This window comes from Carassius gibelio, chromosome A14 (genome assembly GCF_023724105.1).
Source record: "Carassius gibelio isolate Cgi1373 ecotype wild population from Czech Republic chromosome A14, carGib1.2-hapl.c, whole genome shotgun sequence".
In the NCBI taxonomy this organism is placed as follows: domain Eukaryota; kingdom Metazoa; phylum Chordata; class Actinopteri; order Cypriniformes; family Cyprinidae; genus Carassius; species Carassius gibelio.
The window spans coordinates 25,609,040-25,622,147 of record NC_068384.1 but is presented as its reverse complement, the minus strand read 5'-3'; the positions used below and the strand labels follow the sequence as shown (position 1 = coordinate 25,622,147).

Below are 13,108 nucleotides of genomic sequence, written 5' to 3'. Positions count from 1 at the left end.
AAACTCACTTTCAGTCAGCAGCGAGTGTTTGAAATTATGCGATCCAATCCGATGTGGATTATAATCACCATAAAAGGCAGAAATATTTTAAAAATATAGTAAGCATTGTAAATATGACCGCTTGGAGAAATCAGGCGTCAGCTTCTTATTCTCTATCACAATCTTGTATTTATTTAGTAACTTATATTATCTCCACATTTCCTATCATAAAAATATAATAATAATTTGTTTGGGAGCTTTTATAAAAAATAAAGATATTATCATTTATACTGTGGCTACAAATAAAGAGAAACAGACTCGATTGAATAAGCAGGTTATTTTCATAAGCGTTAAAAATATAAATATATTAATAAAATATAAATATAAATAAAAATATAAATAAAATAGAAATACATTTATTTTTGTGTGATTAATTTTGAGTCCTGTTAAATGAATTCATTATGATCAGTGTATCATTTATTCTATAGTAAAACATCGATGCTTTTGAATTTGAATATTTAACAAAGCATGCAAATAAACGGCCGCTTTTATCGTGTTCGTTTTGTGATCGCAAAAGTTTTCTGATAACTTCTCTTTGTTGGTGAAATGCTGGAGTTGTGTGACGTTGTTCCCGAGAGGCATGTTTTAGTGACCTGGCCCCGGCCCGTTTTAAGCCTTGGCTCGCACTGGCCCGACAGTGGAAATGCAGCTAATGCCCTCATCTTCTTATTCATCATTTCCAACCTAACCTTAGAGTTATTTGTCCTCGTCATTCCCCTCTTTGTATTCTACCTCTCCTTCGTGTCAGTGGTAATCTGTACGCTCCGAATCTTCCAGAACAGCAAGGCATGGGAGAATTTTAGAGCACTGACAGCCATGTTGTCTCATTTTGAGCCGGGGAGTCCAACTTCAACTGGAACCACCTTGAGGCATAGCTCTACTTCCTCTTTTCTGCACTTTTTCCTCATTCTTTAATTTTCTGTGGCAGACAAGTCCTGGTTGCCATGTATAGAACTACGGATGCAATCTTTTTCATTGTAAGCAGCTACTTAAGCCTGTGACCAGCAGAACAGCAGCATGCCAGATTTACTCTGCTCTTCCAGGTTGCCTCCACCATTTCTGCATCCATGAATCAGTTGCTGGGAGGCTGGATGGGTTGTATTGTTGGTGGCGCTTGATTCAGCATGCACCTTTGTGAATGTTTGGTACTGCATGTGGGCGTGCGTTGTTTTTTGTATTTCTACCTCATCTACCTGTGTACTCATATAGCCACTAGTGATGGGAAGTTTGATTCTTTTCCGCAAACCGGTTCTTTCGGACGGTTCGATTCAATAAACTGGTTGAAAAAAAATGGTTCACCCATTCTTTTACGCTCGAGGTAATGACGTCATTGGCGATGAAATAATGGCGTCAAGTCTATCAAACATTCAAATATATAAAGTCAAATATATAAAGTTTTGCAACAACACAGTAACTGCAATGTGCATACAAGGATTTAAGTCTTGAATATATAAAGTAAATAAATTAGGTGTCATCAGTGCAGAAACCACGATCCACTTACTATACTTAATCCATTGCTTCCATTATTAAATTAACTTACGTTTCGCCAGATTGCCCCTTCATTCAAGCCCTCGGTTTACCTGCGCTCATAACATTAGCACAGAATCAGTTCAGAATCAATCACCAAAAGAACCAGAATGGTTCAGATGCGCTGTGAGTCAGTCGGATGCGTCCGAAAGAAACGGTTTTTAGTTCAGTGTACTGATGATCTGAAAACCGTTGCAACCGGTTCTTGACTCGAGAACGATCTTCATGGTCTAAATGCACAGTATCATCAGTTCATCGGTTCTCTAATCGGGCGCGTCCAAAAGAAACGGTTTTCGGTTCAGTGTACTGGTGATCCGAAAACTTTTGCAACCGGTTCTTGACATGAGAGCGAGAACTGCTCCAGCAGTGGGTGTGTTCATTCATCATCTGGCTCTGCTTGGTGTTCATCTTCAGTTCTCTCTTCACAGCAGTTCAGTCAGTGTACTGTTTGAGTACCTGAATTACTCCGGGATATTGGTTTATTCTGATTTCGAGGGAGTGTCAGTCACGTTAAAAAAGTCAACAGCTTAAGTAATTTGTGGATTAATGCTTATTGGAGACGCAAACCATTTCAAACAATTCAGTTCGATTTGGTGAACTGGTTCAACCGGTTCACTAAGAAGAACCGGTTAAATTGAACGATTCGTTCGCGAATCGGACATTACTAATGGCCACAGTAGGTGGTGCACGTGTCACCTACTGTGTGCTGCTGCCCTACCTGGTGTGCTTCATCTGGTGTGAACTGTCTTTCACGCTGTTGCAAGAGTCCACTGCATTGGAGCTTATGCGCACAGCTTTTCTTCTTTTCTTTGCCAGTGTTATCGCTGGCTTTAGCAGTCGTATTGCTGGTGCAGCTGGTGCAGCTAGTGCAGTGGTTCTTTGCCCTGGAACTGACAAAAATGATTGTAAAAGTGTGTGTTTGTGTGCCGTCTGTCCTGCTGCAACGGTGGGCAAGTTTTAGTGTGTCGCCCTCGGCAGTGCTGCGCTCTTTGCGGCATAGCAGTGTGGTCAAGCTGATCCCTGTGTGGATTTCAGCTCTGGTGCTCTTCACCTGGTTTTACGTGTACCGTTCGGAGCGAATGAAGGTATACAACTCCACCCTGACTTGGCGGTAGTACAGCGACCTGTGCGGCCCTCGTGTATGGAAAGAGCATAACATGGCATATGCCCAGATCCTCTGCAGCCACTTGGAGGGACACCGGGTAACATGGGAGGGCCGGTTTAAGTATGTTTGCGTCACTGAGATTGAGAACGGTGTGCAAGATGTCATCAACCTTCTGCCTGTCTTTGTAGCACTAAGACTTATACTAAGACTAAAAATTAAACAGGTTCTCCCCACTCAGTGATGCACCCACTGAGAAACCTGATGAAAGTGCTCTAGTTATTGGTGATTCTATTGTACGGAACGTGAATATAGAGACACCAGCCACCATAGTCAAATGTTTACCGGGAGCCAGAGCATCTGACATCTTGGCAAATTTAAAAGTGCTGGCTAATGCTAAACGTAAATACAGTAAGATTGTTATCCATTCTGGCGCTAATGATGTTCGACTTCACCAGTCGGAGATCACTAAAAATAAAATTTCACGAGTTCACACTTACATATAATTAGCTGAAGTATTATAATGCATATTTGGCGTGCTGTCCGGGAAGGGGCTCCGAGCTCGGGAATGGCCCGAACCTAGAGTACCCCCCCCATATATGTAAAAGTGTAAAATGAACTCTAGTGGAGGAGACGGGGTGGAGGGGGGATGCTGATAAACCGTCAAAGGAGACAGGTAGCTAATTCAGCTGTATTTATACCCTAAGGTTGATTATCTTAAGTTGCTCCACCTGTGCTAATTAGGCTAAGTATCTGACGTGCTCCTCCCGAACCTGTTATGAAACTACATTTCACGAGTTTACACTTACATATAATTAGCTGAAGTATTATAATGCATATTTGGCGTGCTGTCCAGGGAAGGGGCTCCGAGCTCGGGAATGGCCCGAACCTAGAGTACCCCCCAAAAAGCAATAGCGGAAAGGACAGCCGCCAGACTAAGAACCCCCCCCACAATAGCGTTGAGATCTGGCGGGGGTTGATATTTAGAAATCAGCTGGTTGGCAGGTCGGAAGAGCCTTTGTACTCCAGTGGGAGCAACTTTACCTATTTGGAGAGATAGGCCCTACCGGCTGCTTGTATCGGACTACGTGATTTGGGGCGCCCGGTCGGGAGGGCTCGAGCCGTTGCACAACCGGAGCACCTCACTGCATTGGAACGGATGAGCCCTACCGGCCGATAGCGGAGGAGCAACGTGATTGGATAGCCCGACCAGGAGGGCAAGAGTTGCCTCGACTGGAATAGGTCACAGTGTTGGCGTACGGGCCCTACTGGCTGATGAGCCCCTGCTAGTCAGTGGGCAACCAGGGCAGATAACTGACCGAGAGGACCCATGAAGCCTCCGACTGGAGATCAAGACTCAGGACGACGGACGTGTAGGTCCTCTCAGTTGAGCAGATAAACAGGCCTTGGGCCGTCGACAAAGAGGACTCTTGCAACACCTGACGGGAGATCAATACTCATGGCATCAGATGGATAAGACCTGTTTGTGGGCAGCAAGAAAAGAAAACCCGACCGGGAGCACTCTCGCCGACATCTGACACGAGCACAATACTCAACGACATCAGACGGGTAAGCCTTGCCGGCCGGGGAGTGGGTAGGGGAAAACACGACTGCACGGGCTCTCGCAGCATCCGATGGGAGATCAGGACTCAGAACATCGAACGGGTAAGCCTCACCAGGCGGGGGGAAAAGATTTGGACAGAGTTTGGTGGGAGGTGGAGACTCTTGTCATCGTACAGCGAGTACTGTCAACCGTCAAACAGGAACAAAAAGTTAGGTGGCCGTGAGACTCTCGCCGATGTCCGATGGGAGCTCAATACTCAAGGCACCGAACGGGTAAGCCTCGCTGACCGTAGAAAGGAAAAGGGTAAAGTTGTGTTGCCAGGAGGCTCTCACCGGCGTCCGATGGGAGCTCAATACTCACGGCGTCGAATGGGTAAGCCTCGCCGACTGTAGAAAGGAAAAAGTAATGTGGTCTAGATAGGAGACACTCACCGACGTCTGATGGGAGGTAAATACTCACGACATCAAACGGGAAAGCCTCTCCGAATGTAAGACAGAAAGGTAAAGTTGTAAGGCCAGTATTTGGCCAGACAGTGAAGGAAGGTTTTTTTTTTTTTTGGATCAACCGGGAGCACTCTTGCAGTGCCTGACAGGGGTTCAATACTAAGAACAATTTGGTTTTCTAAAGAGTAGACGCTATGAGGATTACTGCATAATTGTTTAACAAATCCAATGAGCTGCTTCCCATATCAAGTCAGAAAATCTTGGTGCAGTCATTGTATTTGAAAAATTAGGTGTACAAAAAATAAATAGAATTTCCTGTGCCAGTGTACCCCAGATGAGTGCCATGAATCAGCGATATGGCCATTGTCAATCATCATCTTGTCAGATGCACTGATAAACTGATGTTAGATATAAAATTATTATATTTAAAACAGCTAGTTCATGTAATCGGGTACTACTGTCATCTTGCTTGTCTTGTGAAAAATTTGCCGCATCTGCACACGGAAGTTATCTATCTAAATGATCTGTAAATCGGTCAATGGTGAAACAACAGAGGATTTCATTTAAAGTTCAACGATTAAACCCTAATATGGATGTAAACAAACATGTTAAATATAGTATTCAAAACAGGTAAATATATTTGGAGTAAAGTTTAGTTGAAACTGATGCATTGGTCGTACGCGCTCCGGACCATGCGTCTCATATTGAGACCGACACAACAACACAGAAACAAAAGAATGAGATAAATTCTAACATAACTGTGGCATTTAACTTAGTTAGTGAGGCTTGTTTAAAATATTGCGCATACCAGATTACTTGTTAAAGTGCAATGAAATACCTTGTATCGGCAGACGATGTACGTCTGTTTGTGGATTGAGACTTCTTCACCGCCTACAGGCTCGAATCATCCTTGCAAGCACGGGCAAGCGTGAAATGGAATAACGGAGCAGTTTGGTAGCTGAATTATAGTAGGCCGCCTAACAATGATAGGAGTATGAGTCTAATATTGTCTTGACTATAATAGATACATAATACTATCACCACCACATAGGATGAATAGGCATAACTTTGAAGCGGAGGTGATGTCGACTTTTGCCAGAAGAGAACCGCGACCCATTGATTGATGAAATTATTATTATTTGTTTTTTGGTGAGGAGATACAGAAAAAGGCTCCTGCGGGAGCAGACACTGCTGTGGCAGTGAGGAGATACAGAAAACAGGCTCCTGCGGGAGCAGACACTGCTGCAGTAATAAACGAACATACAAATTAGACGATTTCAAACAGGGCCCACTGGTACAACCTTCACCGCGTCCACGCTTGTGCAATGTGGAATTAGTTTACAGCTTTTTCAAGCAGTTTGTGATGCATTTTGGAAACAGGAGATGTACATTTCTAATGCACCATCTAGGTTGATAAACCCCTTCTCAAAGACTTACTGTTTGTCAATTTTATTTGGGTAACACACATATTCTGAATGCCGTCGGCAGAATTCGAATGAGCCATTTTAATCTAGATTAATTTCAAGATCACAGTGAGATTAATCTAGATTAAAAAAAATTATCTATGCCCACCTCTAGTATGAATACATCGTCGCAAATCAGATGACCCCAAAAATAAAACAGGTTTTTTTTTTTTTTTTTTTTTGAGGCTAATCAAGTAAATAATGGTTTAATAATTATTTCTCCCATAATTATTATATACCACCATTTTACATAAATTGTGTTTGAAGAATAATGTTAAAGTTAACAAAATATTGGTAATTCTGACCTCGCACCGATAAACTTGATTAGAATACATCTCATTCGGTTGGGCATTTACATACGGTCTTGTTGCAGAAGTTCAAATATTAGAACGCATCTGAGGCTCAAATCGGATCTGAAATTCCCGTATACGTATGTGATCGAACTCCACGCAGCTCCCGCACTACTTTCTAGCCGCGAACCTGTATTTAGCGTCTTCACCTGAACATTTATTGATTACGACGCTCGGTCTGCGCCGCTAGAGGAGGCAGGCTCAAACTGCGCCTCGGCCGGAAAAGCCGCGGTGACAGGCTGAGCCGTGGCGGGTAAGAACTGAGGTGTGATTCCAGCGCTCGAGGAGAGCCTGATCTTGATCGGATCAATCGTGGTGTCAAGCGAGGCGAGCTCGGGCTTTGCACAGTCTATTGGCCAAGACGTGTGGCTTGGCGAGAAGAGCAGCTGTCGCGATGACGTTTGATGGTGCTCAGCGGCCGTGTTTAAAGATCATGGGTATCAGCAAAAGTAGCAGATCTGAAAAATTCCCGGTATGGATCTCCTCGGTGAAAGGAAAATTGGGTCTGTGAAAAGATGGCAGACAGAGCGAACCAGGATGCTGATAAACCGTCAATGGAGACAGGTTGGCTAATTCAGCTGTATTTATACCCTAAGGTTGATTATCTTAAGTGGCTCCACCTGTGCTAATTAGGCTAAGTATCTGACGTGCTCCTCCCGAACCTTGTTATGAAACTACATTAAAGGGGGAGTGAAATGCTATTTCATGCATACTGAGTTTTTTACACTGTTAAAGAGTTGGATTCCCATGCTAAACATGGACAAAGTTTCAAAAATTAAGTTGTATGTTTGAAGGAGTTTGAAGGACTCTTCCGGTTTGTCACAAGTTTCGGAAAGTTTTTTTCGAGTATGGGTCTGTGTGATGTTAGATGGAGTGGAATTTCCTTATATGGGTCCTAAGGGCACTTCTGCCGGAAGAGCGCGCGCTCCCGTAGATCAGAGACATTCACTGATCAGAGCGAGAGACCGAATTGTCACAAAAGAAGTGTGTTTTTGGTTGCCAGGGCAAGACAACCCTGCACAGATTACCAAAAAAAAAAAAAACAGCATTAAGGGACCAGTGGACCAGTTTATTTTTACAGAGCATCAACGGAGTTGTGCAAATGTTTTTGTTTGTTCCCTGCATTTCGAAGATGCTTGTTTTACAAACAAGGCCCAGTTTGACGCCGGATTTGCGTATCGTTTATTTCTTAAGGATAATGCAGTCCCAGCGAATAAGGGTCACAATCGTGTGTTGGAACCGCAGGCGGTGAGTAAAACTGCTTCAAATATCTCTGTGTTGTTAACTTAGCTATCAAGTAAACAACATGCGATGTTGTCATCAAACTGCACTTTCCACATGTACACCTTAAAAAAAAAAAAAAAGACGACATAAAGTGGAACTTAGTCATTTTCCAAAACTGCTAAGCAAATATATACAGTTTCAATACATACCACATAGAGACGTCGTTGCGGATGCTGCTCTTGTTAAATTTCAGCCTCTGGATCTTATTCTGGATCATAAATATAGACGGTTTCATCGGGCGCACGCGCCTGGACCTAAGTTAAATTCCGGTCTGTTGGCTGTAGTGCCTTGCCTTCTAAAAACGCAGTTAAAGTTAAGGTGATGAGTAGACTGAAGTTGGGCTCAGGTGGTTGTGCTGCGGGATGTGTTTCCCATACATTTATTTATTTTTGGAGACTTTATTTTAGACAATTTTAAAACTGATCTATTTTCAAAAAGGTTTTGTTGAATAAACATGAGTAACGTTACGTACTGCACTTCTATTAATAATAATTCCTTACATTTCTATGTTTAAATACCAAAGCGAGGCACAGGTGTTTTTATATCGCTGTATTTCTGAAGGAAGACTTGCATGTTATATGCCTGATAAAGCAGCGTGTGAGCGTAGCTCTGCTTTGTTTACAGCTGTTACTGGGGAAACCTCTATTTCTCACGCTTTATGTCTATGCTTTAAAACATCTCCCGCTGGCAAAGAATGAATTTGCATATTCATTAAGTCCGCCTGATCCACGCAGCAAACATATTTTGTTTGTTATCAAAAAATATCTACTCTAGAGGGACTTGGCTGTTGTTATTGATTCTATTTGGAAGTCTAAGTTAGGTCCACAATATGGGCACGCGCAGTAACGTTTGTTTATATTGTTGCCGTTGAAACCGTCTATATGGCTGAATCTGACTGTTAGCCATGGTTCTATTGGGGTTAGACAACAAGTCTAACAAGTTCAGGACCTACTCATTGTCGAAATCATACTCTAGATTTAATACTGTCACATGGAATTGATGTTGATAGTGTTGAAATTATGCTACCAAGTGATGATATCATTATTTAGTTTTTTATTTAGATCATTATTTAGTTTTGTGCAAACTTCATATAGCCAAAATTGTAAATTCTACTTCTTGTTACAAGTATGGAAGAACCATCACTTCTACCACAAAAGACTGCTTTTTAAGTTATCTTCCTGATGTATCCAAATTTCTTAGCATATCCAAAACCTCAGACCAACTTGATGATGTAACAGAAACTATGGACTCTCTCTTTTCTAGCACTTTAAATACAGTTGCCCCTCTACGCTTAAGGAAACAGTTTGACACCATGGTATAATGAGCATACTCGCACCCTAAAGAGAGCAGCCCGAAAAACGGAGCACAGCTGGAGGAAAACAAAACTAGAGGTATTTCGTATTTTTTGGGGAGAAAGTAACCTATCCTACAGAAAAGCATTAAAAACATCTAGATCCGATTACTTTTCTTCTCTTTTAGAAGAAAACAAACAGAACCCCAGGTATTAATTCAATACATAGCTAAATTATCGAAAAATAAAGCCTCAACAAGTGTTGACATTTCCCAACACCACAGCAGTAATGGCTTTATGAACTACTTTCCTTCTAAAATCTATACTATTAGATATAAAATTGCAACCATTCAGCCGTCAGCTACAGTATTGCATCAGACAGTGCACTATAGACCCCCTGAGGAACAGTTCCACTCATTCTCTACTATAGGACAGGAAGAATTGTATAAACGTGTTAAATCATCTAAACCAACAACATGTATGTTAGACCCTATACCATCTAAGCTCCTAAAAGAGTTGCTTCCAGAAGTCATAGATCCTCTTCTGACTATTATTAATTCCTCATTGTCATTAGGATATGTCCCCAAAACCTTCAAACTGGCTGTTATTAAGCCTCTCATCTAAAAACCACAACTTGACCCCAAAGAACTAGTTAATTATAGACCAATCTCGAATCTCCCTTTTCTGTCCAAGATACTAGAAAAGGTGGTATCCTCACAATTATATTCCTTCTTAGAGAAAAATGGTATATGTGAGGATTTCCAGTCAGGATTTAGAACGTATAAACTGAGACTGCTCTCCTTAGAGTTACAAATGATCTGCTCTTATCATCTGATCGTGGGTGTATTTCTCTATTAGTTTTATTGGATCTTAGTGCTGCGTTTGACACAATTGACTACAACATTCTTTTGCATAGACTTTAACACTTTGTTGGCATTAATGGAAGTGCATTAGCATAGTTTAAATCGTACTTATATGACCGCCATCAGTTCTTAGCAGTGAATGAAGATATATCATATCGATCACAAGTGCAGTATGGAGTACCTCAAGGCTCAGTACTAGGGCCGCTACTCTTCACGCTTTATATTTTACCCTTGGGAGATATCATCAGGAAACATGGTGTTAGCTTTCACTGTTATGCTGATGATACTCAGCTCTATATTTCTTCAAGGCCCGGTAAAACACACCAATTTGAAAAACTAATGGAATGCATAGTCGATATAAAAAAACTGGATGATGAGTAATTTCTTACTGCTAAATTATGAAAAAACAGAGGTGTTAATTATAGGACTTAAAACTCTGCTTGTTATAAACTAGAACACTGTCTAAAGCCCTATTCGGACGGGACTAGTTTGACAGGGGGTCGTTAGAGAAATCTGCGTTTCACAGACGTACTTGGTGATTTTAATCCCGTCCGAATCTTCCACGTCTGTGTTTTTCTCATACAACCTCTGTGATAATTCCAGAGCAAATTACCTACCATTTTTCAGCAAACTCAGTGATCCTCTGAGAAAACTAATCCCGTCCGAATGCGAAAGTCTGTGATTGCCGGTGATATTTTATTTCACAACGCGTTTCCTTGCGTGTTTTGGCCAACGTGAATTACCGTAGATGCTCTTACCGCGGGGATGTTTTATATATTTGCATATATTTGCTTAGCGGCAAATAAAGAATAATAAAAAATAATACAAATAATCAAATCAAGAGAAAGATCGCATAAACTGTTAATACCGGCTATTGTAATATCAGCATCAGGTAAGATTACTCACGTTCATTTATGTACTCAGTTACAGAATTTTTTTATTACATTTAATAAAAAAAGGGAAAACAAGTTAAACTAAAGGAACCACACATTAACATGATTTTGCTATATTAGCCATTTAGTATTTATTGTGTAATGATACTAAGGCAATCTTTCTGAATGAATGCAATGCACGCATTCAGAGCACGTGATCTCAGTGACGCCCGACCCTCCCACCTCTGTAATAAACACAGAGATACTAGTCCCGTCCGAATTGGTACATGAAAATCACAGACGTCAGGTGGTAAGAATCGAAACTCAAACGTAGTTTAGAAAACTAGTCCCGTCCGAATAGTGCTTAAGACTTGATGGTTGCTCTGTCAATTCTTCGTCATCAGGTAGGAACCTAGGTGTGCTATTTGATCGCAATCTTTCCTTAGAAAGCCACGTTTCTAGCATTTGTAAAACAGCATTTTTCCATCTCAAAATATATCTAAATTACGGCCTATGCTCTCAATGTCAAATGCAGAAATGTTAATCCATGCATTTATGACCTCAAAGTTAGATTATTGTAATGCTTTATTGGGTGGTTGTTCTGCACGCTTAGTAAACAAACTACAGCTAGTCCAAAATGCAGCAGCGAGAGTTCTTACTAGAACCAGGAAGCATGACCATATTAGCCCGGTCCTGTCAACACTGCACTGGTTCCTTATCAAACATCGTATAAATTTTAAAATATTGCTTATTACTTATAAAGCCCTGAATGGTTTAGCACCTCAGTATTTGAATGAGCTCCTTTTACATTATACTCCTCTACGTCCGCTACGTTCTCAAAACTCAGGAAATTTGATAATACCTAGAATATCAAAATCAACTGTGGGCGGAAGATCCTTTTCCTATTTGGCGCCTAAACTCTGGAATAACCTACCTAACATTGTTCGGGAGGCAGACTCTTGCAGTTTAAATCTAGATTAAAGACCCATCTCTTTAACCTGGCTTACACATAACATACTAATATGCTTTTAATATCCAAATCCGTTAAAGGATTTTTAGGCTGCATTAATTGGGTAAACCGGAACCAGGAACACTTCACATTACACCCTATGTACTGAAGAATGGCAGATACGCTAATATTTGTCTGTTTCTCTCTTATTCGAGGTCACCGTAGCCACCAGATCCAGTCTGTATCCAGGTCAGAGGGTCACTGCAGTCCAGTACGTCTCCAGACCAGATGGTGGATCAGCACCTAGAAAGGACCTCTATTGCCCTGAAACACAGCGGAAACCAGAACAATTAGAGCCCCAGATACAGATCCCCAGTAAAGACTTTGTCTCAGAGGACCACCAGTACAAGACCACAGGAAACGGATGATTCTTCTGCACAATCTGACTTTGCTGCAGTCTGGAATTGAACTACTGGTTTCGTCTGGTCAGAGGAGAACTGGCCCCCCAACTGAGCCTGGTTTCTCCCAAGGTTTTTTTCTCCATTCTGTCACTGATGGAGTTTCGGTTCCTTGCCGCTGTCACTTCTGGCTTGCTTAGTTGGGGTCACTTTGTCTACAGCGATATCGTTGACTTGATTGCAAATAAATGCACAGACACTATTTAACTGAACAGAGATGACATCATTGAATTCAATGATGAACTGCCTTTAACTATCATTTTGCATGATTGACACACTGTTTTTCTAATGAATGTAGTTCAGTTGCTTTGACACAATGTATTTTGTTTAAAGCGCTATATTAATAAAGGTGACTTGACTTGACTTGTAGCGGACTGGGTCCGATGTATCCTGCTTGTGAAGAGACCCAGCCAGGACCCGCTGAACCACTGTGTCAGCTCAAGGCCTTTGCAAAGCACAAGCGCCATCTCAAATGTTTTGACTACTACAAGTTTGAAGTAACTATGGGGATGCTATAAAATGGGCACAATGGAGCACAAGATTTAGATGATGCCACCAAAGACATTGTGCTGCGGGCTAGTTAAGTATTTCGCCGCGTCCTGCTGGCACTCAGCTCAGGTAGTGTGGTGGAGTTTAGCACGGTACTTGAGGGTAAACTGGGCAGCAAATGGCTTGGTGTTTGAGCTCAAAACCTTGGGCTGTAAAACATGTGCCTCACTGCTTGTACCAATAAAACAACAGGTCAAGATCGAGCAGGACAGGAGGGTTAATGTTAGAAATGCCTTTGTGTTTGCCTTCAATTGCCTTCCTGTTCCACCCTCTGCTCTCGGGTGAGGTGGACGGTACTGTAGCTATTACAGAAGTATCTGTGTGAAGCTAGTTTTTGACCTTTGGCATAGACTG

General features: G+C 41.8%; 1 protein-coding gene and 1 pseudogene across 3 annotated transcripts in view; both read left to right on the top strand.

Moving 5' to 3' along the window:
• Positions 1-13,108, top strand: part of LOC128026946 (ligand-dependent nuclear receptor corepressor-like protein) — a 450,432-nt gene that overhangs the window by 134,154 nt on the left and 303,170 nt on the right. The window lies entirely within an intron of this gene.
• Positions 586-13,079, top strand: LOC128027105 (wolframin-like; annotated as a pseudogene).